The following is a 23,757-nucleotide window of genomic DNA, read 5'->3' as shown; positions in this document are numbered from 1 at the left end:
ATCTTCAGAAACTCGCTGACATCGTGTCAGTTAATCCAATGAGTGTTTGCAGTGACAGCAATGTCTGTTAGCTGGGCTTCTGCTGCTGCTCAGTTGTGGAGGAGAGCAGACAGATGTCAGTGTGGTGTTCGGAGGCTCCTGGGGCCCCTGCACGTGACATCAGGAGTGCCAGAGATCCAGAGTGTGGTCTTGGGCTCCACTATACAGGTGGGACTTTGCAGCTATTTGGGGGTGGGGAGAGGAGGGCACAACACTGACGTGTGCAGTGAAGGTGGTTCAAGTTCATTGATGCTAGATGACCCATTTTGTTGCATTGAGCCCATAGGCAAACTAGGAATGCCAAAGAACCAATCAAAAACAACCGAACAAAATAGTCAAATTCTGCATAAATAGGAAATTTAAAAAACCTATAATGAATTCACGGTTAAGTAAGTGACACAGTAGAGACAGGCACTCACACCAATGTACATACAATAGTTCTGGAACCGCCCACCAGGAGCAGTACTAGAACCACCCACAAGGAGCGTACCAGGAACAATACTACAACCGCCCACCAGGACATGCACACTAGGAGTAATTCTAGAACCGCCCACCGGCACCAGGAGTTGTTCAGGAACTGCCCGCCAGGGGTAGTTATAGAACCGACCTCCAGCACCAGGGGTAGTTCTAGAACCACCCACCAGGAGTAGTTCTAGAACCGCCCACCGGCACCAGGTGATGTTCTAGAACCACCCACCATTAGCAGTACTAGAACTGCACACTAGGAGTAGTTCTAGAGCCACCCACTAGCACCAGGGGTTGTTCTAGAACCGCCCACCAGGGGTTGTTCTAGAGCCGCCAGCACCAGGAGCAGTACTAGAACCGCCAGCACCAGGAGCAGTACTAGAACCGCCAGCACCAGGAGCAGTACTAGAACCGCCAGCACCAGGAGCAGTACTAGAACCGCCAGCAACAGGAGCTGTACTAGAACTGCCAGTACCAGGAGCAGTACTAGAACCGCCAACACCAGGAGCAGTACTAGAACCGCCAGCACCAGGAGCAGTACTAGAACCGCCCCACCAGCACTAGGAGTAGTTCGAGAGCTGCCCGCCAGCACCAGAGGGTAGTATTATGCCCGCCCCACAGGCACCAGAGGGTAGTTTTATGCCCGCCCCACAGGCACCAGAGGGTAGTTTTATGCCCCCCCCACAGGCACCAGAGGGTAGTTTTATGGCCGCCCCACAGGCACCAGAGGGTGGTTTTATGCCCGCCCCACAGGCACCAGAGGGTAGTTTTATGCCCGCCCCACAGGCACCAGAGGGTAGTTTTATGCCCGCCCCACAGGCACCAGAGGGTAGTTTTATGCCCGCCCCACAGGCACCAGAGGGTAGTTTTATGCCCCCCCACAGGCACCAGAGGGTAGTTTTATGCCCGCCCCACAGGCACCAGAGGGTAGTTTTATGCCCGCCCCACAGGCACCAGAGGGTAGTTTTATGCCCGCCCCACAGGCACCAGAGGGTAGTTTTATGCCCGCCCCACAGGCACCAGAGGGTAGTTTTATGCCCACCCCACAGGCACCAGACTGTAGTTTTATGACCGCCCCACAGGCACCATATAGGTAGTTTTATGACCGCCCCACAGGAACCAGAGGGTAGTTTTATGCCCACCCCACAGGCACCAGAGGGTAGTTTTATGCCCGCCCCACAGTCACCAGAGTACCGTTTTATGACCGCCCCACAGGCACCAGAGTGTAGTTTTATGACCGCCCCACAGGCACCATATAGGTAGTTTTATGACCGCCCCACAGGCACCAAAGGGTAGTTTTATGCCCGCCCCACAGGCACCAGAGGGTAGTTTTATGCCCGCCCCACAAACACCAGAGGGTAGTTTTATGCCCGCCCCACAGGCACCAGAGGGAAGTTTTATGCCCGCCCCACAGGCACCAGAGGGTAGTTTTATGCCCGCCCCACAGGCACCAGAGGGTAGTTTTATGCCCGCCCCACAGGCACCAGTGGGTAGTTTTATGCCCGCCTCACAGGCACCAGAGGGTAGTTTTATGACCGCCCCAAAGGCACCAGAGGGTAGTTTTATGACCGCCCCACAGGCACCAGAGGGTAGTTTTATGACCGCCCCAAAGGCACCAGAGGGTAGTTTTATGACCGCCCCACAGGCACCAGAGTGTAGTTTTTTGACCTCCCCACAGGCACCAGAGGGTAGTTTTATGACTGCCCCAAAGGCACCAGAGGGTAGTTTTATTCCTGCCCCACAGGCACCAGAGGGTAGTTTTGTGCCTGCCCCACAGGCACCAGAGGGTAGTTTTATGCCCGCCCCACGGGCACCAGAGGGTAGTTTTATGACCGCCCCACAGGCACCAGACGGTAGTTTTATGACCGCCCCACAGGCACCAGCGTGTAGTTTTATGACCGACCCACAGGCACCATATAGGTAGTTTTATGACCGCCCCACAGGCACCAGAGGGTAGTTTTATGCCCGCCCCACAGTCACCAGAGTACCGTTTTATGACCGCCCCACAGTCACCAGAGTACCGTTTTATGCTCGCCCCACAGTCACCAGAGTACCTTTTTATGCTCGCCCCACAGTCACCACAGTACCGTTTTATGCCTGCCCCACAGTCACCAGAGTACCGCTTTATGACCGCCTCACTGTCACCAGAGTACCGTTTTATGCCCGCCCCACAGTCACCAGAGGGTAGTTTTATGCCCGCCCCACAGGCACCAGATGGTAGTTTTATAACCGCCCCACAGGCACCAGAGGGTAGTTTTATGACCGCCCCACAGGCACCAGAGTGTAGTTTTATGACCGCCCCACAGGCACCAGAGTGTAGTTTTATGACCGCCCCACAGGCACCATATAGGTAGTTTTATGACCGCCCCACAGGCACCAGAGGGTTGTTTTATGCCCACCCCACAGGCACCAGAGGGTAGTTTTATGCCCGCCCCACAGTCACCAGAGTACCGTTTTATGACCGCCCCACAGTCACCAGAGTACCTTTATATGCTCGCCCCACAGTCACCACAGTACCGTTTTATTCCTGCCCCAGTCACCACAGTACCGTTTTATGCCCACTCCACAGTCACCAGAGTACCGTTTTATGCCCGCCCCACAGTCACCAGAGTACCTTTTTATGCCCGCCCCACAGTCACCAGAGTACCGTTTTATGCCCGCCCCACAGTCACCAGAGGGTAGTTTTATGCCCGCCCCACAGGCACCAGAGGGTAGTTTTGTGCCCGCTCCACAGGCACCAGAGGGTAGTTCTGTGCCTGCCCCACAGGCACCAGAGGGTAGTTTTATGCCCGCCCCACAGGCACCAGAGGGTAGTTTTATTCCCGCCCCACAGGCACCAGAGGGTAGTTTTATGCCCGCCCCACAGGCACCAGAGGGTAGTTTTATGCCCGCCCCACAGGCACCAGAGGGTAGTTTTATGCCCGCCCCACAGGCACCAGTGGGTAGTTTTATGCCCGCCCCACAGGCACCAGAGGGTAATTTTATGCCCACCCCACAGGCACCAGAGGGTAGTTTTATGCCCGCCCCACAGGCACCAGAGGGTAGTTTTATGCCCGCCCCACAGGCACCAGAGGGTAGTTTTATGCCCGCCCCACAGGCACCAGAGGGTAGTTTTATGCCCGCCCCACAGGCACCAGAGGGTAGTTTTATGCCCGCCCCACAGGCACCAGAGGGTAGTTTTATGCCCGCCCCACAGGCACCAGAGGGTAGTTTTATGCCCGCCCCACAGGCACCAGAGGGTAGTTTTATGCCCGCCCCACAGGCACCAGAGGGTAGTTTTATGCCCGCCCCACAGTCACCAGAGGGTAGTTTTATGCCCGCCCCACAGGCACCAGAGGGTAGTTTTATGCCCGCCCCACAGGCACCAGAGGGTAGTTTTATGCCCGGCCCACAGGCACCAGAGGGTAGTTTTATGACGGCCCACAGGCACCAGAGGGTAGTTTTATGACCGCCCCACAGGCACCAGAGTGTAGTTTTTTGACCTCCCCACAGGCACCAGAGGGTAGTTTTATGACTGCCCCAAAGGCACCAGAGGGTAGTTTTATGCCTGCCCCACAGGCACCAGAGGGTAGTTTTATGCCTGCCCCACAGGCACCAGAGGGTAGTTTTATGCACGCCCCACAGGCACCAGATGGTAGTTTTATGACCGCCCCACAGTCACCAGAGTACTGTTTTATGACCGCCCCACAGTCACCAGAGTAACTTTTCATGCTCGCCCCACAGTCACCACAGTACCGTTTTATGCCCGCCCCACAGTCATCAGAGTACCGTTTTATGCCCGCCCCACAGTCACCAGAGTACCGCTTTATGACCGCCCCACAGTCACCAGAGTACCGCTTTATGACCGCCTCACTGTCACCAGAGTACCGTTTTATGCCCGCCCCACAGTCACCAGAGGGTAGTTTTATGCCCGCCCCACAGGCACCAGAGGGTAGTTTTATGACCCCCCCACAGGCACCAGAGGGTAGTTTTATGACCGCCCCACAGGCACCAGAGTGTAGTTTTTGCCCGCCCCACAGGCACCAGAGGGTAGTTTTGTGCCCGCCCCACAGGCACCAGAGGGTAGTTTTATGCCCGCCCCACAGGCACCAGAGGGTAGTTTTATGCCCGCCCCACAGGCACCAGAGGGTAGTTTTATGCCCGCCCCACAGTCACCAGAGGGTAGTTTTATGCCCGCCCCACAGGCACCAGAGGGTAGTTTTATGCCCGCCCCACAGGCACCAGAGGGTAGTTTTATGCCCGCCCCACAGGCACCAGAGGGTGGGTTTATGCCCGCCCCGTGGTCACCAGAGGGCGGGTTTATGCCCACCCTGCGGTCACCAGAGGGCGGTTTTATGACCGCCCCCCTGTCCGATTTTAAAGGTATATAAATTTAAGGCGCTGAAGTAACATTTAAACAATTTAGCCCTTTAATAACCGTATTTTAGTTACCATACCTCCTCCCAAACAATGAATTTAAAAAACAATCAAAATCTTCTGTGCTCCCCAAACTGGTGTCCATAAAAACATGAGCTTCACTCACACAAACTAAATCCTCATTTTGCTTTACCAATAGGAAAATATTTGGCCACAGAAAATAATAGGATGAAATAATGAGATAAAAGCAATTCCACTGTTCGCTTTTCAGGATTTGTTTTTAGAATATAATATAATTCTCCAGGTCATTGAGATAACCGCAATACCAAACCTAATGTGTTTTATCTCCCACGGTGGTTAAACAACTATGTAACACAAAAGAAATTGGTTTGTGTCACCATTTTCTGAGAGCTTTACATTTTTTTTTCTGTTGATGGACCTTTGTGAGGGCGTGATTTTGCGTAGCTTTTTCTGATACAATTTTGGGGTACATTAAAAGGTTTGTCCAGGTTTGGGGCGCCATCTGCTGTCAGACTTGTAGCTCCGTAAAGTGCAGTGTGCGAGCGGTCAGAATTTCTCTGGTACTGGCGCCGCAAGATTGCAATTTGCATGCACGCGATCACGTGCCGACTGGATGTGTTCGGCCTCTCTCCATACAAGTGAATTGACTTGTTTTTGATACCTTTTTGGTTGCATTAAATGTCATTGCTTTTGATTGCGTTTTTTTGTGAAGAAGAGCATTTAATTTTTTGTTTTGGGGGGAATTTTAACATAACGATTGAAGTATAATTTAAACATTCATATTTTTAAAAACTTTTTCAATTTGTACTTTATTTTTAAGTTAACTTAGTGGACGGACTTCTGTGATCATTTAACCCCTTATATACTGCAATAATATAGAATTACAAAATATAATATACCTGTAGTTTAATTGAGATTCTCTTGCGAAGCCAAGCTTTATAGGCGTACTAAGATGGCAGTGATTGAATCCTTCTTTAAGGCCCCTGACTGCCATGGTAAATCTTCGGCAATCGCTTCTATGGGGCGATGGGAAAAGGGACAGTACAGACCAAAAGTTTGGACACACCTTCTCATTTAAAGATTTTTCTGTATTTTCATGACTATGAAAATTGTACATTCACACTGAAGGCATCAAAACTATGAATTAACACATGTGGAATTATATACTTAACAAAAAAGTGTGAAACAACTTAAAATATGTCTTATATTCTAGGTTCATCAAAGTAGCCACCTTTTGCTTTGATGACTGCTTTGCACACGCTTGGCATTGTGTTGATGAGCTTCAAGAGGTAGTCACCGGAAATGGTTTTCACTTCACAGGTGTGCCCTGTCAGGTTTTATAAGTGGGATTTCTTGCCTTATAAATGGGGTTGGGACCATCAGTTGTGTTGTGCAGAAATATGGTGGATACACAGCTGATAGTCCTACTGAATAGACTGTTAGAATTTGTATTATGGCAAGAAAAAAGCAGCTAAGTAAAGAAAAACGAGTGGCCATCATTACTTTAAGAAATGAAGGTCAGTCAGTGCGAAAAATTGGGAAAACTTTGAAAGTGTCCCCAAGTGCAGTTGCAAAAACCATCAAGCGCTACAAAGAAACTGGCTCACATGAGGACCGCCCCAGGAAAGTCACCTCTGTTTCTGAGGATAAGTTTATCCGAGTCACCAGCCTCAGAAATCGCAGGTTAACAGCTGCTCAGATTAGAGACCAGGTCAATGCCACAGAGTTCTAGCAGCAGACACATCTCTTCAACAACTGTTAAGAGGAGACTTTGAGAAGCAGGCCTTCATGGTAAAATAGCTGCTAGGAAACCACTGCTAAGGACAGGCAACAAGCAGAAGAAACTTGTTTGGTCTAAAGAACACAAGGAATGGACATTAGACCAGTGGAAATCTGTGCTTTGGTCTGATGAGTCCAAATTTGAGATCTTTGGTTCCAACCACCGTGTCTTTGTGCGACGCAGAAAAGGTGAACGGATGGACTCTACATGCCTGGTTCCCACCGTGAAGCATGGAGGAGGAGGTGTGATGGTGTGGGGGTGCTTTGCTGGTGACGCTGTTGGGGATTTATTCAAAATTGAAGGCATACTGAACCAGCATGGCTACCACAGCATCTTGCAACGGAATGCTATTCCATCCGGTTTGCGTTTAGTTGGACCATCATTTATTTTTCAACAGGACAATGACCCCAAACACACCTCCAGGCTGTGTAAGGGCTATCTGACCAAGAAGGAGAGTGATGGGGTGCTACATCAGATGACCTGGCCTCCACAGTCACCAGACCTGAACCCAATCGAGATGGTTTGGGGTGAGCTGGACCGCAGGGTGAAGGCAAAAGGGCCAACAAGTGCTAAGCATCTGTGGGAACTCCTTCAAAATTGTTGGAAGACCACTTCCGGTGACCACCTCTTGAAGCTCATCAAGAGAATGCCAAGAGTGTGCAAAGCAGTCATCAAAACAAAAGGTGGCTACTTTGAAGAACCTAGAATATAAGACATATTTTCAGTTGTTTCACACTTTTTTGTTAAGTATATAATTCCACATGTGTTAATTCATAGTTTTGATGCCTTCAGTGTGAATGTACAATTTTCAAAGTCATGAAAATACAGAAAAATCTTTAAATGAGAAGGTGTGTCCAAACTTTTGGTCTGTACTGTACATGAGTGAAGACACTTAAATACCCCTGTCAGTGACTGACCATGGTATTGACTGAACGGCAGCATTTAAGGCTCCCTCCGATCCCTGCTGTTACAGGCAAATGTGTAACAAAGCCCACATTTTATATGTCCCCCAGTACATTCCTGCCCACATAGTATGATGCCCCACAGTGGCGTACTGCCAATGGCGGCAAGCCGCACGACTGCTATGTGGCCTGTGAGCCGCACCGGGTCCTCCCTCCGGCCAGCCAGCGCCACCTCCCCGCATTCAACTGTATCGGTAGATGACGATACAGTTGAAAGCAATGATGGAGGGAGCGTTATGTGACCCTCCCTCTCCCATCATCCCCCCCTCTGCATCTGACACAGCGGGCACGATGACGACACTTCATTGCACTCCATGCTGTGTCAGATAGTGTAGCTGCTGAGGTGAGTAGACGCGCTGCAGAGACTGAAGCAGTGGGGGAACAAGGAGCGGTGAGTATTATATTTCTTTTCTTAAAAAAAACAGTGAGTACGTGGTGCCCATAATACTGGAAGACTGTGGGCTGCGTTTTACCCTATGGGGGGTAGCGTTTTACCCTATGGAGGGGGGGTAGCGTTTTTCCCTATGGAGGGGGGGTTGCGTTTTTCCCTATGGGGGGGTTGCGTTTTTCCCTATGGGGGGAGGGGTTGCGTTTTTCCCTATGGGGGGGAGGGGTTGCGTTTTTCCCTATGGGGGGGAGGGGTTGCGTTTTTCCCTATGGAGGGGAGGGGTTGCGTTTTTCCCTATGGGGGGGAGGTGTTGCGTTTTTCCCTATGGGGGGAGGGGTTGCATTTTGCCCTATGGGGGGGTTGCGTTTTGCCCTATTGGGGGGCGATTGCATTTTGCCCTATGGGGGAGGGTTGCGTTTTGCTCTATGGGGGAAGTGGTTGCGCTTTGCCCTATGGGGGGGTGGTTGCGCTTTGCCCTATGGGGGAAGTGGTTGCGCTTTGCCCTATGGGGGGGTGGTTGCGCTTTGCCCTATGGGGGGGAGGGGTTGCGTTTTTCCCTATGGGGGGAGGTGTTGCGCTTTGCCCTATGGGGGGGAGGGGTTCTGTTTTTCCCTATGGGGGAGGGGTTGCGTTTTTCCCTATGAGGGGGTTGCGTTTTTCCCTATGGGGGGGTAGCGTTTTTCCCTATGGAGGGGGGGTTGCATTTTTCCCTATGGGGGCAGGGGTTTGCGTTTTTCCCTATGGGGGGAGGGGTTCCTTTTTTTCCCTATGGGGGGGAGGTGTTGCGTTTTTCCCTATGGGGGGGAGGGGTTGCGTTTTTCCCTATGGGGGGGAGGGGTTGCGTTTTTCCCTATGGGGGGAGGGATTGCGTTTTTCCCTATGGGGGGGGTTGCGTTTTTCCCTATGGGGGGGTAGCGTTTTTCCCTATGGAGGGGGGGTTGCATTTTTCCCTATGGGGGCAGGGGTTGCGTTTTTGCCTATGGGGGAGAGGGGTTGCGTTTTTCCCTATGGGGGGGAGGGGTTGCATTTTGCCCTATGGGGGGGTTGCGTTTTGCCCTATTGGGGGGGATTGCATTTTGCCCTATGGGGGGGGGTTGCGTTTTGCCCTATGGGGGAAGTGGTTGCGCTTTGCCCTATGGGGGGGTTGCTTTTTGCCCTATGGGGGGGAGGGGTTGTGTTTTTCCCTATGGGGGGGAGGTGTTGCGCTTTGCCCTATGGGGGGGAGGGGTTGCGTTTTTCCCTATGGTGGGGGGTTTGCATTTTTCCCTATGGGGGGAGGGGTTGCTTTTTTCCCTATGGGGGGAGGTGTTGCGCTTTGCCCTATGGGGGGGGTAGCGTTTTTCCCTGTGGAGGGGGAGTTGCGTTTTTTCCCTATGGGGGGGAGGGGTTGCGTTTTTCCCTATGGGGGGAGGTGTTGCGTTTTTCCCTATGGGGGGCTGCGTTTTTCCCTATGGGGGGGAGGGGTTGCGTTTTTTCCCTATGGGGGGGAGGGGTTGCGTTTTTCCCTATGGGGTGGGAGGGGTTGCGTTTTTCCCCATGGGGGGGTTGCGTTTTTCCCTATGGAGGGGGGGTTGCGTTTTTCCCTATGGGGGGAGGGGTTGCGTTTTTCCCTATGAGGGGGAGGGGTTGTTTTTTTCCCTATGGGGTGGAGGGGTTGCATTTTGCCCTATGGGGGGGTTGCGTTTTGCCCTATTGGGGGAGATTGCATTTTGCCCTATGGGGGGGGTTGCGTTTTGCCCTATGGGGGAAGTGGTTGCGCTTTGCCCTATGGGGGAAGTGGTTGCGCTTTGCCCTATGGGGGGGTTGCTTTATGCCCTATGGGGGGGAGGGGTTGCGTTTTTCCCTATGGGGGGAGGTGTTGCGCTTTGCCCTATGGGGGGGAGGGGTTGCGTTTTTCCCTATGGTGGGGGGTTTGCATTTTTCTCTATGGGGGGAGGGGTTGCTTTTTTCCCTTTGGGGGAGGTGTTGCGCTTTGCCCTATGGGGTGGAGGGGTTGCGTTTTTCCCTATGGTGGGGGGTTTGCGTTTTTCCCTATGGGGGGAGTGGTTGCCTTTTTCCCTATGGGGGGGTAGCGTTTTTCCCTGTGGAGGGGGGGTTGCGTTTTTCCCTATGGGGAGAGGGGTTGCGTTTTTCCCTATGGGGGGGAGGGGTTGCGTTTTTCCCTATGGGGGGGAGGGGTTGCGTTTTTCCCTGTGGGGGGGCTGCGTTTTTCCCTATGGGGGGAGGGGTTGCGTTTTTTCCCTATGGGGGTGAGGGGTTGCGTTTTTCCCCATGGGGGGGTAGCGTTTTTCCCTATGGAGGGGGGTTGCGTTTTTCCTTATTGGGGGAGGAGTTGCGTTTTTCCCTATGAGGGGGAGGGGTTGCTTTTTTCCCTATGGGGTGGAGGTGTTGTGTTTTTCCCTATGGGGGGTTGCGTTTTTCCCTATGGGGGAAGTGGTTGCGCTTTGCCCTATGGGGGGGTGCGCTTTGCCCTATGGGGGGGAGGGGTTGCGTTTTTCCCTATGGGGGGAGGTGTTGCGCTTTGCCCTATGGGGGGGAGGGGTTGCGTTTTTCCCTATGGTGGGGGGTTTGCGTTCTTCCCTATGGGGGGAGGGGTTGCGCTTTTCCCTATGGGGGGGTAGCGTTTTTCCCTATGGAGGGGGTTGCGTTTTTCCCTATGGGGGAGGGGTTGCGTTTTTCCCTATTGGGGGGAGGGGTTCCGTTTTTCCCTATGGGGGTTGCTTTTTTCCTTATGGGGGGGAGGGGTTGCGTTTTTCCCTATGGGGGGGGTTGCATTTTTCCCTATGGGGGGGTTGCGTTTTTCCCTATGGGGGAAGGGGTTGCGCTTTGCCCTATGGGGGGAGGGGTTGCATTTTTCCCTATGGTGGGGGGTTTGCGTTCTTCCCTATGGGGGGAGGGGTTGCGTTTTTCCCTATGGGGGGGTAGCGTTTTTCCCTATGGAGGGGGGTTGCGTTTTTCCCTATGGGGGGAGGGGTTGCGTTTTCCCTATGGGGGGGAGGGGTTGCGTTTTTCCCCATGGGGGGGTAGCGTTTTTCCCTATGGAGGGGGGTTGCGTTTTTCCTTATGGGGGGAGGGGTTGCGTTTTTCCCTATGAGGGGGAGGGGTTGCTTTTTTCCCTATGGGGTGGAGGTGTTGTGTTTTTCCCTATGGGGGGTTGCGTTTTTCCCTATGGGGGAAGTGGTTGCGCTTTGCCCTATGGGGGGGTGCGCTTTGCCCTATGGGGGGGAGGGGTTGCGTTTTTCCCTATGGGGGGGAGGGGTTGCGTTTTTCCCTATGGGGGGGAGGTGTTGCGTTTTTCCCTATGGGGGGTTGCGGTTTTCCCTATGGGGGAAGTGGTTGCACTTTGCCCTATGGGTGGGAGGGGTTGCGTTTTTCCCTATGGGGTGGAGGTGTTCCGTTTTTCCCTATGGGGGGAGGGATTGCTTTTTTCCCTATGGGGGGGTTTGCGTTTTTCCCTATGGGGGGAGGTGTTGCTCTTTGCCCTATGGGGGGAGGGGTTGCGTTTTTCCCTATGTGGGGGAGGGGTTGCATTTTGCCCTATGGAGGGGGATTGCACTTTGCCCTATGGGGGGGATTGCATTTTGCCCTATGGGGAGGTTGCGTTTTGTTCTATGGGGGGGGGCTGCGTTTTGCCCTATGTGGGGGGGTTGCGTTTTGCCCTATGGGGGGAGGTTGCGTTTTTCCCTATGGGGGGGAGGTGTTGCGTTTTTCCCTATGGGGGGCTGCGTTTTTCCCTATGGGGGGGTGTTGCGTTTTTTCCCTATGGGGGGAGGGGTTGCGTTTTTCCCTATGGGGTGGGAGGGGTTGCGTTTTTCCCCATGGGGGGGTTGCGTTTTTCCCTATGGAGGGGGGGTTGCGTTTTTCCCTATGGGGGGAGGGGTTGCGTTTTTCCCTATGAGGGGGAGGGGTTGCTTTTTTCCCTATGGGGGGGAGGGGTTGCATTTTGCCCTATGGGGGGGTTGCGTTTTGCCCTATTGGGGGGGATTGCATTTTGCCCTATGGGGGGGGTTGCGTTTTGCCCTATGGGGGAAGTGGTTGCGCTTTGCCCTATGGGGGGGTTGCTTTTTGCCCTATGGGGGGGAGGGGTTGCGTTTTTCCCTATGGGGGGGAGGTGTTGCGCTTTGCCCTATGGGGGGGAGGGGTTGCGTTTTTCCCTATGGTGGGGGGTTTGCATTTTTCTCTATGGGGGAAGGGGTTGCTTTTTTCCCTTTGGGGGGAGGTGTTGCGCTTTGCCCTATGGGGGGAGGGGTTGCGTTTTTCCCTATGGTGGGGGGTTTGCGTTTTTCCCTATGGGGGGAGTGGTTGCCTTTTTCCCTATGGGGGGTAGCGTTTTTCCCTGTGGAGGGGGGGTTGCGTTTTTCCCTATGGGGGGAGGGGTTGCGTTTTTCCCTATGGGGGGAGGGGTTGCGTTTTTCCCTATGGGGGGGAGGGGTTGCGTTTTTCCCTATGGGGGGGCTGCGTTTTTCCCTATGGGGGGGAGGGGTTGCGTTTTTTCCCTATGGGGGGGAGGGGTTGCGTTTTTCCCCATGGGGGGGTAGCATTTTTCCCTATGGAGGGGGGTTGCGTTTTTCCTTATGGTGGGAGGGGTTGCGTTTTTCCCTATGAGGGGGAGGGGTTGCTTTTTTCCCTATGGGGTGGAGGAGTTGTGTTTTTCCCTATGGGGGGTTGCGTTTTTCCCTATGGGGGAAGTGGTTGCGCTTTGCCCTATGGGGGGGTGCGCTTTGCCCTATGGGGGGGAGGGGTTGCGTTTTTCCCTATGGGGGGGAGGTGTTGCGCTTTGCCCTATGGGGGGGAGGGGTTGCGTTTTTCCCTATGGTGGGGGGTTTGCGTTCTTCCCTATGGGGGGAGGGGTTGCGTTTTTCCCTATGTAGGGGGGTTGCGTTTTTCCCTATGGGGGGAGGGGTAGCGTTTTTCCCTATGTAGGGGGGTTGCGTTTTTCCCTATGGGGGGAGGGGTTGCGTTTTTCCCTATGGGGGAGGGGTTGCGTTTTTCCCTATGGGGGGAGGGGTTGCGTTTTTCCCTATGGGGGGTTGCTTTTTTCCTTATGGGGGGGAGGGGTTGCGTTTTTCCCTATGGGGGGTTGCATTTTTCCCTATGGGGGGGTTGCGTTTTTCCCTATGGGGGGAGGGGTTGCGCTTTGCCCTATGGGGGGGAGGGGTTGCGTTTTTCCCTATGGTGGGGGGTTTGCGTTCTTCCCTATGGGGGGAGGGGTTGCGTTTTTCACCATGGGGGGGTAGCGTTTTTCCCTATGGAGGGGGGTTGCGTTTTTCCCTATGGGGGGAGGGGTTGCGTTTTTCCTTATGGGGGGAGGGGTTGCGTTTTTCCCTATGGGGGGGAGGGGTTGCGTTTTTCCCTATGGGGTGGAGGTGTTGCGTTTTTCCCTATGGGGGGAGGGGTTGCGTTTTTCCCTATGGGGGGAGGGGTTGCGTTTTTCCCTATGGGGGGAGGGGTTGCGTTTTTCCCTATGGGGTGGAGGTGTTGCGTTTTTCCCTATGGGGGGTTGCGTTTTTCCCTATGGGGGAAGTGGTTGCACTTTGCCCTATGGGGGAAGTGGTTGCGCTTTGCCCTATGGGGGGGTGCGCTTTGCCCTATGGGGGGGAGGGGTTGCGTTTTTCCCTATGGGGGGGAGGTGTTGCGCTTTGCCCTATGGGGGGGAGGGGTTGCGTTTTTCCCTATGGTGGGGGGTTTGCGTTCTTCCCTATGGGGGGAGGGGTTGCGTTTTTCCCTATGGGGGGGTAGCGTTTTTCCCTATGGAGGGGGGGTTGCGTTTTTCCCTATGGGGGGAGGGGTTGCGTTTTTCCCTATGGGGGGGAGGGGTTGCGTTTTTCCCTATGGGGGGTTGCTTTTTTCCTTATGGGGGGGAGGGGTTGCGTTTTTCCCTATGGGGGGGTTGCATTTTTCCCTATGGAGGGGAGGGGTTGCTTTTTTCCCTATGGGGGGAGGGGTTGCGTTTTTCCCTATGGAGGGGGGGTTGCGTTTTTCCCTATGGAGGGGGGGTTGCGTTTTTCCCTATGGGGGAGAGGGGTTGCGTTTTTCCCTATGGGGGGTTGCGGTTTTCCCTAAAGGGGGAAGTGGTTGCACTTTGCCCTATGGGGGGGAGGGGTTGCGTTTTTCCCTATGGGGGGGAGGTGTTCCGTTTTTCCCTATGGGGGGAGGGGTTGCTTTTTTCCCTATGGGGGGTTGCGCTTTGCCCTATGGGGGGGTGCGCTTTGCCCTATGGGGGGGAGGGGTTGCGTTTTTCCCTATGGGGGGGAGGTGTTGCGCTTTGCCCTATGGGGGGGAGGGGTTGCGTTTTTCCCTATGGTGGGGGGTTTGCGTTCTTCCCTATGGGGGGAGGGGTTGCGTTTTTCCCTATGGGGGGGTAGCGTTTTTCCCTATGGAGGGGGGGTTGCGTTTTTCCCTATGGGGGGAGGGGTTGCGTTTTTCCCTATGGGGGGAGGGGTTGCGTTTTTCCCTATGGTGGGTTGCTTTTTTCCTTATGGGGGGGAGGGGTTGCGTTTTTCCCTATGGGGGGGTTGCATTTTTCCCTATGGGGGGGAGGGGTTGCTTTTTTCCCTATGGGGGGAGGGGTTGCGTTTTTCCCTATGGAGGGGGGGTTGCGTTTTTCCCTATGGAGGGGGGGTTGCGTTTTTCCCTATGGGGGAGAGGGGTTGCGTTTTTCCCTATGGGGGGGAGGTGTTGCGTTTTTCCCTATGGGGGGTTGCGGTTTTCCCTAAAGGGGGAAGTGGTTGCACTTTGCCCTATGGGGGGGAGGGGTTGCGTTTTTCCCTATGGGGGGAGGTGTTCCGTTTTTCCCTATGGGGGGGAGGGGTTGCTTTTTTCCCTATGGGGGGGTTGCGTTTTTCCCTATGGGGGGAGGTGTTGTTCTTTGCCCTATGGGGGGGAGGGGTTGCGTTTTTCCCTATGGGGGGGAGAGGTTGCATTTTGCCCTATGGGGGGGGATTGCATTTTGCCCTATGGGGGGGGATTGCATTTTGCCCTATGGGGGGGTTGCGTTTTGCCCTATGGGGGGGTTGCGTTTTGTTCTATGGGGGGGGCTGCGTTTTGCCCTATGTGGGGGGGCTGCGTTTTGCCCTATGGGGGTAGGTTGCGTTTTTCCCTATGGGGGGTTGCATATTACTGTGTGGGGGACCATGGGGAGTGTATTATGCTGTGAGGAGGATCATAGTGAGTATTTTATTGTATGGAGGATTATGGTGGCGTGTTATACTATGTGGGGCCATTATAATATTTGAAGGGTTATGTGGGGGGCCATTATACAGTATGCAAACAATTATACGGTGTTAAGGTTTGTGTGGGTTCCATCATGCATGAATTGAAGTGAAGATCCAGCTCCAGTAAAAAACAAAGGGATTGTTGTGACACCATATATCCATATAGGTGTAGTTGGGGGTTTGGAAGGTGCAGAAAATGTGTAACATCGAACGCGTTTCGAACACTCTGCATGTTCTTAGACTCATATTTTGTGCACATTCCAAACCCCCAACTACACCTAAATGGTGTGTCTCAACAATGCCATTGTTTCAATCGTTCTTATAAAGACTTTTTTTGTACTGGATTTGGATCTTCACTTCAATTCGTTCACCTTGCTTCTACATCTGCCAGAGACTGGATCCTGTGCTTCGTTATATGGAACCCGCTGGGAATCCTTCAAGGGTGAGCTGAATATTACTCTGACCTATGTGGGGTCCATCATGCTGTGTGGGGTTCATTATACGGTTTGGAGGGCTAGTGCGGACTATTATACAGTGTGGGGCCATTATACTGTATGTAGGCCCATTACACTGCATAGAGGGCTGTGTGGGGGGCACAGTTGGGGGATCACACTGTGTTGGGGTCACCTTACTTTGCCTTGGGAGTTGAGGGGGGGCGCACAGTTTGATGACCCTACTGTACATGTGGAGGCTAAGGTAGAGGAATTCACCATGGGGGTATCATACTGTGTTTGGGGGGCACTTTTGTTGGCATCATACTTTATGGTGGCAATGAGAGGGGAATCTAGGACTTCAGCAGGAGGAAAATTACTATGTAAAGGCTGGAAAGTTGTGAGATATGCTCTTCTGTGACCCCGACAAATATATATATATATTTTTTTAATTTCTTTTGAAGGGGGAGGCTCCAACTCGAACTTCTTCTATGGGGCCCGATGATTTCTATGTAAGCCCCTGCCTCATGGCATCAATATATACGTGGACAGCACTGCTACAGCAATACACAGAATTAACAAAATGAAGGTGAGTGGCCCCCTAACCTATTAGCCCCCTGTGCAGCTGCACTGGTTGCACCAATGATATCCACTTAGTCTAGTAAAAACTGTCACCCCTTATCAAAGCTGAGCAACAAAAAACTCTCCTAGTTACCCATAGCAATCAGAGATTAAAAGGGTATTCCCATCTCCAAGATCCTATCCCAATAAGTAGTAGGTGTAGTAATAATAATAATATTAGCAAATGCCTCCAATTAGAAATGTAGAATAGTTTTCTGATTCACTATGTCTCTTTCCTCATGTGCAGGCATTGCAGGACCTTAGGTATCCATGGTTACGACCACTAGCAACTAGATAACTATCGCTATAAGTGGTTGTAAGCATGTATAGCTAAGGTCCTGCAATGCCTGCACATGAGGGAAGAGACATAGCGAATCAGAAAAACTATTCTACATTTCTAATTGGAGGTATTTGCTAATATTATTATTATTACACCTACTCCATATTGGGATAGGATCTTGGAGATGGGAATACTCCTTTAATAAAAGCTGAGCTCTGACTGGTTGCTATGGGTAACGAGAATAGTTGTAATGCTGCTACATAATCTACATAATTTCTCACCTTTCTCATCAGTCAGGTGGATGTGACTGGGTCCTGGGTCTCCTCCTCCGCTTCCATCCTGTCAGTCGTGTCATGGCTCAGTGAAGCCTAAGAAGCGGGTTATTCTGTTCTTCTTGGCTTTCTCCTGTCCCTATTCTCCAATCGATTCTTCTTGCCTTCCTTGTCGTTTGTGAGCTCCCGTGTGTCTCCTCTCACCTGCAGTGAGCGAGTGCAAAGCACCTGAGCTGCGCTCCTGTTTATGTAGCCACCTGCCATTGTGATGTCATCACTATGTCATGAAGATTCCACAAGCTGCCATCTATTGTGATGTCATCGCTGTCATAGATTCCACATTCCGGCACCTGCCATTGTGATGTCATCGCTATGTCATAGATTCCACAAGCTGCCATCTATTGTGATGTCATCGCTGTCATAGATTCCACATTCCGGCACCTGCCATTGTGATGTCATCGCTATGTCATAGATTCCACATTCCGGCACCTGCCATTGTGATGTCATCGCTATGTCGCCATGCTTCCACATGCTGGTATGTGCCTCTGTGATATCACAGCTTTGGCCAATATGGCTGTAGTCCTGGGGCAGCATAAGTCACATGACTGGTACAAGTCGTATGGTTCAGGACATTGCAGTCCAATTGAAGAAATCATAGCTTGATTACAATCCGGTTTTCCACACAATTTACCTCACACACATTACTTACACCAGTGCATTATTAATGGCCGTACAGAACTAGGCCTCAAAAAGGCTGGGTTTATTGAGGTCCTGACAAGGATTTATTACTGGGTTTGATATGGAGGTTGGATGTGGAACTAGGAATGTGATAGGCTGGTGGTGGAGTTATAGTGAGATTTATATAATAGGAGGGCAGCCATCTTTGACGTGACATTCAGCGCTGGCTTCACTTTCCTCTCCTACAGACATCATTGACATCTGGAGGAGGTGGGAGAGCAGCTGCAGCGGTCAATTCCTCCAAAGTACGAGAGAGTGAAGACACCTCTGATTGGCTGCAGGGATCGCGGGCCCCGGGAGAGCCAGTGCTGACACTGCTGGAATGGCCAAACCAGGTCTTCATAGGTAATTGAATAAAATGGAGGTTTATTTAGAATAAAGTTACAATTAAAGGTATAGATAAGGGTAAGATATAAAAAACCTTATCCAGAAACCTCTATGAATGAGAAGTGGGTCTGCCTTCTTGCAAAAGGGTGCAGTATTTAAATCTAAATTTCTCTCCTGCATGGAGTTTCCACGCACGCCCAGACAATATAATGAAATGACATGGAAATCTGTATTCCAAGCAAAACATCCATATTCACAGGTGATTAGAATGAGAGAAAAATGTATTTTGAATAATAGTTACAGTTCAGAGATGGAGATGAGACATAAATTGCTTATACAGGACCCCTATGAATGAGAGAGGGACCTACTCTGTTTCAGAAGAGTGCAGTATCTAAACCAAAGTTCTGTCTCACAGTAACAAAGTTTCCATGCATGTTCAGATTAACCATTACAATTCTTAGTTCTCCAGGATAAGTCTGTTGCAGGACACCTCCAGACGCCTGGTTTCTGTGAGTACATTTAATCTATGGAATAACAGGTTACAGAACTTTCTAACAATATCTGCAGGCTCAGCCTTGATTTCCTTTACAGAAACAAAACATGATTTAATAAAGCTAGACTATATCAGACGTATCACAAGTAATATAACATATTGGAAAATTATGGATTATAATTACTGTATTGATTATTTTCTTTATTAGAAATATTTAAAGTAAAATATAATTAGTACTTAAGCATAAATCTGACAAGGAGGCTTCCAGGCGGTTTGTTTCTGGAAGAATATCTGATCTATAGTGCAATGTCTTACAGAACCTTCTGACCATATCTGCAAGCTTAGCACAGAGGCAGATCTGTATTCCGGCACCCGGAGCAAGAATTCAGTTTGGCGCCCCCCACACACACCGCTCATGCAGTTTGAATAGTAGTCATGTGACCGCTCATATACAATTTGCTTTTTGACAGTCACGTGACTAGCTGCTCTTCCTAATTCTCTCAATTTCAGTGAAAAACTACAGCCCCTATTTCATGAAGAGAAGCAGGATTAAAGGCTAGTTGTCACATAACCGTAAGCATGAAAATCACATACGAGTGGTCATGTGGTGTCTGCTGGACCCAGCTAGCAGAGCTGAATCCTGACATTGAGTATATTACACGCTGTTAGGATTGGGCATGCTACAGTACTTAATTTTATAATTAAAAGGGTTGTCCAGGTTTGTGATTAAAGTCGGCAGTAACTCTAGGTGACTGCAGACTTCTAAATACTTGCAGCGCATGCACTGCACACTTTCACCTTTCCTCCAGCACAGGAGAATCCTGAAAGGTCATGTGAGTGCAAGTATGAGATTTTCATACTTCTGGCCACATTCCAACTAAACGTGACCATCCTCACTCAAGTCATTTGTATAGAATGAGGCCACGCATGTCTAGTCGGCATGTGACCATGTGTATGCAAATCGCATAATTGTGGTTTCAAGATTTCCTGCTCTCACCACTAGCGCCAGAGAATCCTGACCGCATGCAGAGCACATGCGCACGGTGAGAATTCAGTGGTCTGCTGTCAGTGATTGAAGACTTTCATCACAAATTTGAACAACCCCTTTAATTTTCCTAAAACAAATAAAAACAGAGTAACTCTTGTCAGACAGCACAACACTTTATTAACATGGCCATGTATCATGTAATTTTACAAGTTATGGACTGTTCCATGTGTACAGGATCAGAACCAATAACTGCACAAAAATACATCAACATAACTACCAGCAGTATGCAGAAATACAGCATCACAACCCTCATCAGTACAGTACAACTCCAGAACCACCATCAGTACATGTACTGTCTCCTCCTTGGTATGTCCTCACACTGTCTCTTCATGTTACCACTTTCCCCACATTACCCAGTCTCTATTATGTGCCCACACAAACTTTGCTCCTCCTATACTGTCTCCTGACACATCCCCCCCACCATTCCTTATACTATTTCTGCACACTTCCCCCCTCCCCCGTTCCTCATTATTTCCACACACCCATTCACCCTTGCTCCTCACACATCCCCTCCCCGCAGTGTTTCCACACCCATTCCTCACCCCTGCTCACTATGCTGTTTCCTCACACATTCTCCCCTCGCTCTCCATTCTGTATCCCAATGCATCCCCCCCCTATCCTGTTCCCACACTCATCCCCCCCTCCTCTCCATATTGTTTCTTCACACATTCTCTCCATACTGTCTCCTCAAATTTCACCCACCATTACAATAATTCTTTCCTTCAGCTTAATTGGAGCGCTTGCCACACCAACAGACATTCTTCACGCCTATGTGTCGCTGAAGAGTGTCATCAGTAGTATAATCAGATGACCTGATGACGCTGCTGACGTCGCCCTGACCCAGAAGTGCGGGAAGTCAGTGCTTGTATTGTTCTTGTGCATGAAAGACGTGAGTAAAGTTGATTGCTGGGAGCCGTTGTTGCACCTTCTCTGAGCCGGCCATCAAGCTAATAGCTGAATCCCACTATGGGGGCGGCAGAGACACGTCTGGCCGCGACTTTAGGTAGCCCGATGGCGCCCCCTGGCCGGCTGCACCGAAGTTTAATGCCACACCTGCACCCCCTTAGATACGCCCCTGATTAGAATTGGTTTCTTTTAGCTGAAACAAAACCTCACTTTATAAAGCTGACATATAACAAGTAATATAACATATTGGCAAATGATGGATTATAATGGCTGTATTCATTATTTTCATCAGTTCCCACCTTTGTTTTGCACGTAAACTACTCTATGAATCACAAAATTAAAAGCAATAGCTACTTTTTCAAGCTTAAAAGTGCACTGTTTCTATTTTGAATCTTCATGTGTATTTGCAATGTCTAGAATTATAATAACACAAATTGCAACAATAGGTTTTGAGGAATGAAACAAAGAACTCAATCAACTGAGATCTTAGGGAACCTATTTTGGATGCTATTGACGCGCCCCCTGGGCCAGTGTTGTTTGGGGATACCCGGAGCCAGATCAGATGGGGGTTGTAGTCTCCGAGTGGCGGCGACCCGGTCCGTGCCCAGGGTGTCAAACTCCGTGTGTGGCAGTCTTTACAGATGTTGTTAGTGTTCTTAGTGTCGACTACGCCACCCGTTGATTTGCGGTCAAAAGGCCGCCGCTGCAGCAGGGTCCGCTGAGGCTGGTGGTATGTGTGCAGCTGTGATAGTATAACCCCCAACGGGAGGGGTATAGCCTTAGGGGGTCAGGTGTAGAGGATGGTGGTAGTGGTGGTGCAGTGTGGATGGTAAGAAGACTCAGAGTCGGGCTGTGCAGTTCAGGGTTTTTACTTACTGCTGTTCTGTTGGTCACTCTGGCCTTGAGTGACCGCCCGAGCCGTGCTGCGTCCACCAGGTCCTGGACTCGGCCAACCCCCAAGCAATTCTGGAGCGTGGTCCTGAGCTCCCTTTCTGACTGTCCTCTCTACTGGCCTTTCTCACCAGGGGTCCACTCATGTCCGGCTCCCTCGGGTCTCCTATTGGGTGCACCTCTTCGGGGTTCCCTGACCCTATACCTGGTGTGCCTTCCTTGTGGACTTGGTGAGGGGCTGCTCCACATGCAATGTCGCAGCCTCCGGTTCTTAGTTGAGGGTTGTTTCTTTCCTCCACTAATTTGGGATCCGGTTCCCTTGCGTGCCAACCCTTCACCCTTCTGGTCTAATTCTGGGTTCTTGGGGTTCCTTCTTCTCCCCCTCTGGGTCCTCCTCTTCTCCTCTCTCTCTTCTCTCTGCAGGCGCTCCTGGACCTCTCTCAGGACTCACTGACTCTCTACAGAAGACTGACCCTGATCTAAGATGGTTCCCACCTTATATACTCCCTCTATGTGTGAGCTCAGGTGACCAGCACCCAATGAGCTCCTAGCCTTACCCAGACTGCTCCCCCTATCTGCCCCTACACTACTGGGATGTTCCACCCCCCTCCCACTCCAGCCAGGGACAGACACTGTCGTACCTGCACATATACCTAGTGGGAGTACCGTCGGTCTCTCCCTCGGAAATGGGATGTATGTAGTGTATGCAGCTAACTGAGCTCAGTTCCACACTCCATCCTTACCCGGAAGTGGAATATCACACCTCTGGCTTGAGGTGCAATACCCCTGTAGCAGCCGAATCCTCAGGGTGCTACATTCCCCCCTGGTAAACCACAGCACGTCCTCGGGCTGTAAGAGGATAAAACATCCATAAACATACAAATTTTTATAACAACATAAACATATAAAACATTATAAACACTTTCAGCAGTCTTGTTCCTCCGGCCACGGTGCGACTTGTGACCGGGTAAAGTGCCACAGTCTCTGGTAGAAAAACAACAGTTTCCTATAAAACCGGTAGGGGGCGCCTTAAAAAGCACAACTATATACAAGGGGAAATATGGCCGCTCTCAGTCCTCGGCCAGGTATTAGGAAAGGAATGACCGCTCTCAGTCCTCGGTCAGTGGGAATGGGGACACACGGGTTTCAGTTCAATTTGCTGGTCCCAACGGGGACTATATTTTAACTAGCAGCAGTAACAGTTCTTATACCCGACGGGTAACTATTTACAGTCTCTTTACCGTACTTTAATGACGGCGTCCTCCTGCTCCTTCTTTGTCTTCAGACCCGTCCGGGTCCTCTTGCTCCTCCTCACACCGCAGCTCCTCCTCCGTCAGGCGATGTACATGGAGGGCGTAGGGTCCTTTGGCACACTTGTGCCGGGTGAACGTGACCTCGTCCCCTACGTACAGGTCACGACCTCTGTGTCCCTCCGGCAGATGGCTTTCTATGTCTCTGCGGGTTACAAAGACGTCGCCGGGGGTATGATGGTCTCTTATGAAGCCCCACCCATGCTGCAGGTTGAATTTAATCACAGTCCCGATGGTACGGGGACCATGAGCTGCACGGGGGTTCCTCCTGGTCCGGCTCTTCTGCCCTGCGCTCTGTTCCTGCAGCCGCTGCTCACGGATCCGCCTCTCTTTCCGCTCTTGCTCGAAGGCTGCCAACTGCTGGCGGCAGCACTCCACTCGCTCTGCTGCGGCTGCCCGCGTTTCTTGAGTGAACTCCATGAGGTCTCCTCCGGTGGGGTCCCACTCGAATTGTGCTTCTTCTAGCGGGAGCGGGGTTCTCCTGACGGGCTTCAGAGCCGGAATCAGGGGCTCGCACAGGGGCCTTGCTCTTTGGAGTTCCAGTTGGTAGTACTCCTGGGGCCATACAAAGGGCTGCCCATCCGGGCACGTGTGCTGGGCAAATAGATCTTCGCCCAGGTGCGGCACTCGAGATGTTGAGGGCGCGTTGATGGTAGCGGCGCCCGGGTCGACCAGGCCTTGCGACCAGGCTTGGGGCACCCTAAAGGTAAAGGGCACCGTAAGAACGGCGGCGCCCAGGGGTACTCGGCCCTGCGACCAGGCCGGTGGCTCCGCGGAGGTAGGGGGCGCTGTTGGAATTGCGGCGCCCGGAGGTACTAGACCTTGCGACCAGGCCGGTGGTATTTCCTGCTTCGCCGCGCTCAGGGTTGAGGCGCGTGACGTCACAGGGGTCGCGGCCGCGGCTTCTGCTTGAGGCCTAGTCTGGCACGGTGACGATGCAGCGACGGGCACGGCAGGGGGAATTTCGGGCTCTGCGACGGGGAGCTGGGACAGGTACACGGTTTCTCGGCTCGGGGTAGAGACGTCCCCTTTACCTGCCTCCGTCCGTTCAGCTCCCTTCTCGGCGCCGTCTCCTGCCTTCATTCCTCCTGCGCCATCCTCAGAGGCGGTCTGTCTCCTCGTCTCGGGTGGCGTGCTCCGCTGACGGGTTCCGGTCTGCTGGGCCATCTCACGGCTCCACTCCGTCAGCGTGTCTTGCTGCACCTGGGCCATCCT

The sequence above is a fragment of the Phyllobates terribilis genome, unplaced genomic scaffold, assembly GCF_046119375.1.
Source record: "Phyllobates terribilis strain yellow unplaced genomic scaffold, ASM4611937v1 Scaffold_283__1_contigs__length_2490627, whole genome shotgun sequence".
NCBI classification, from domain to species: domain Eukaryota; kingdom Metazoa; phylum Chordata; class Amphibia; order Anura; family Dendrobatidae; genus Phyllobates; species Phyllobates terribilis.
Note: the sequence above shows the minus strand (reverse complement) of the source record.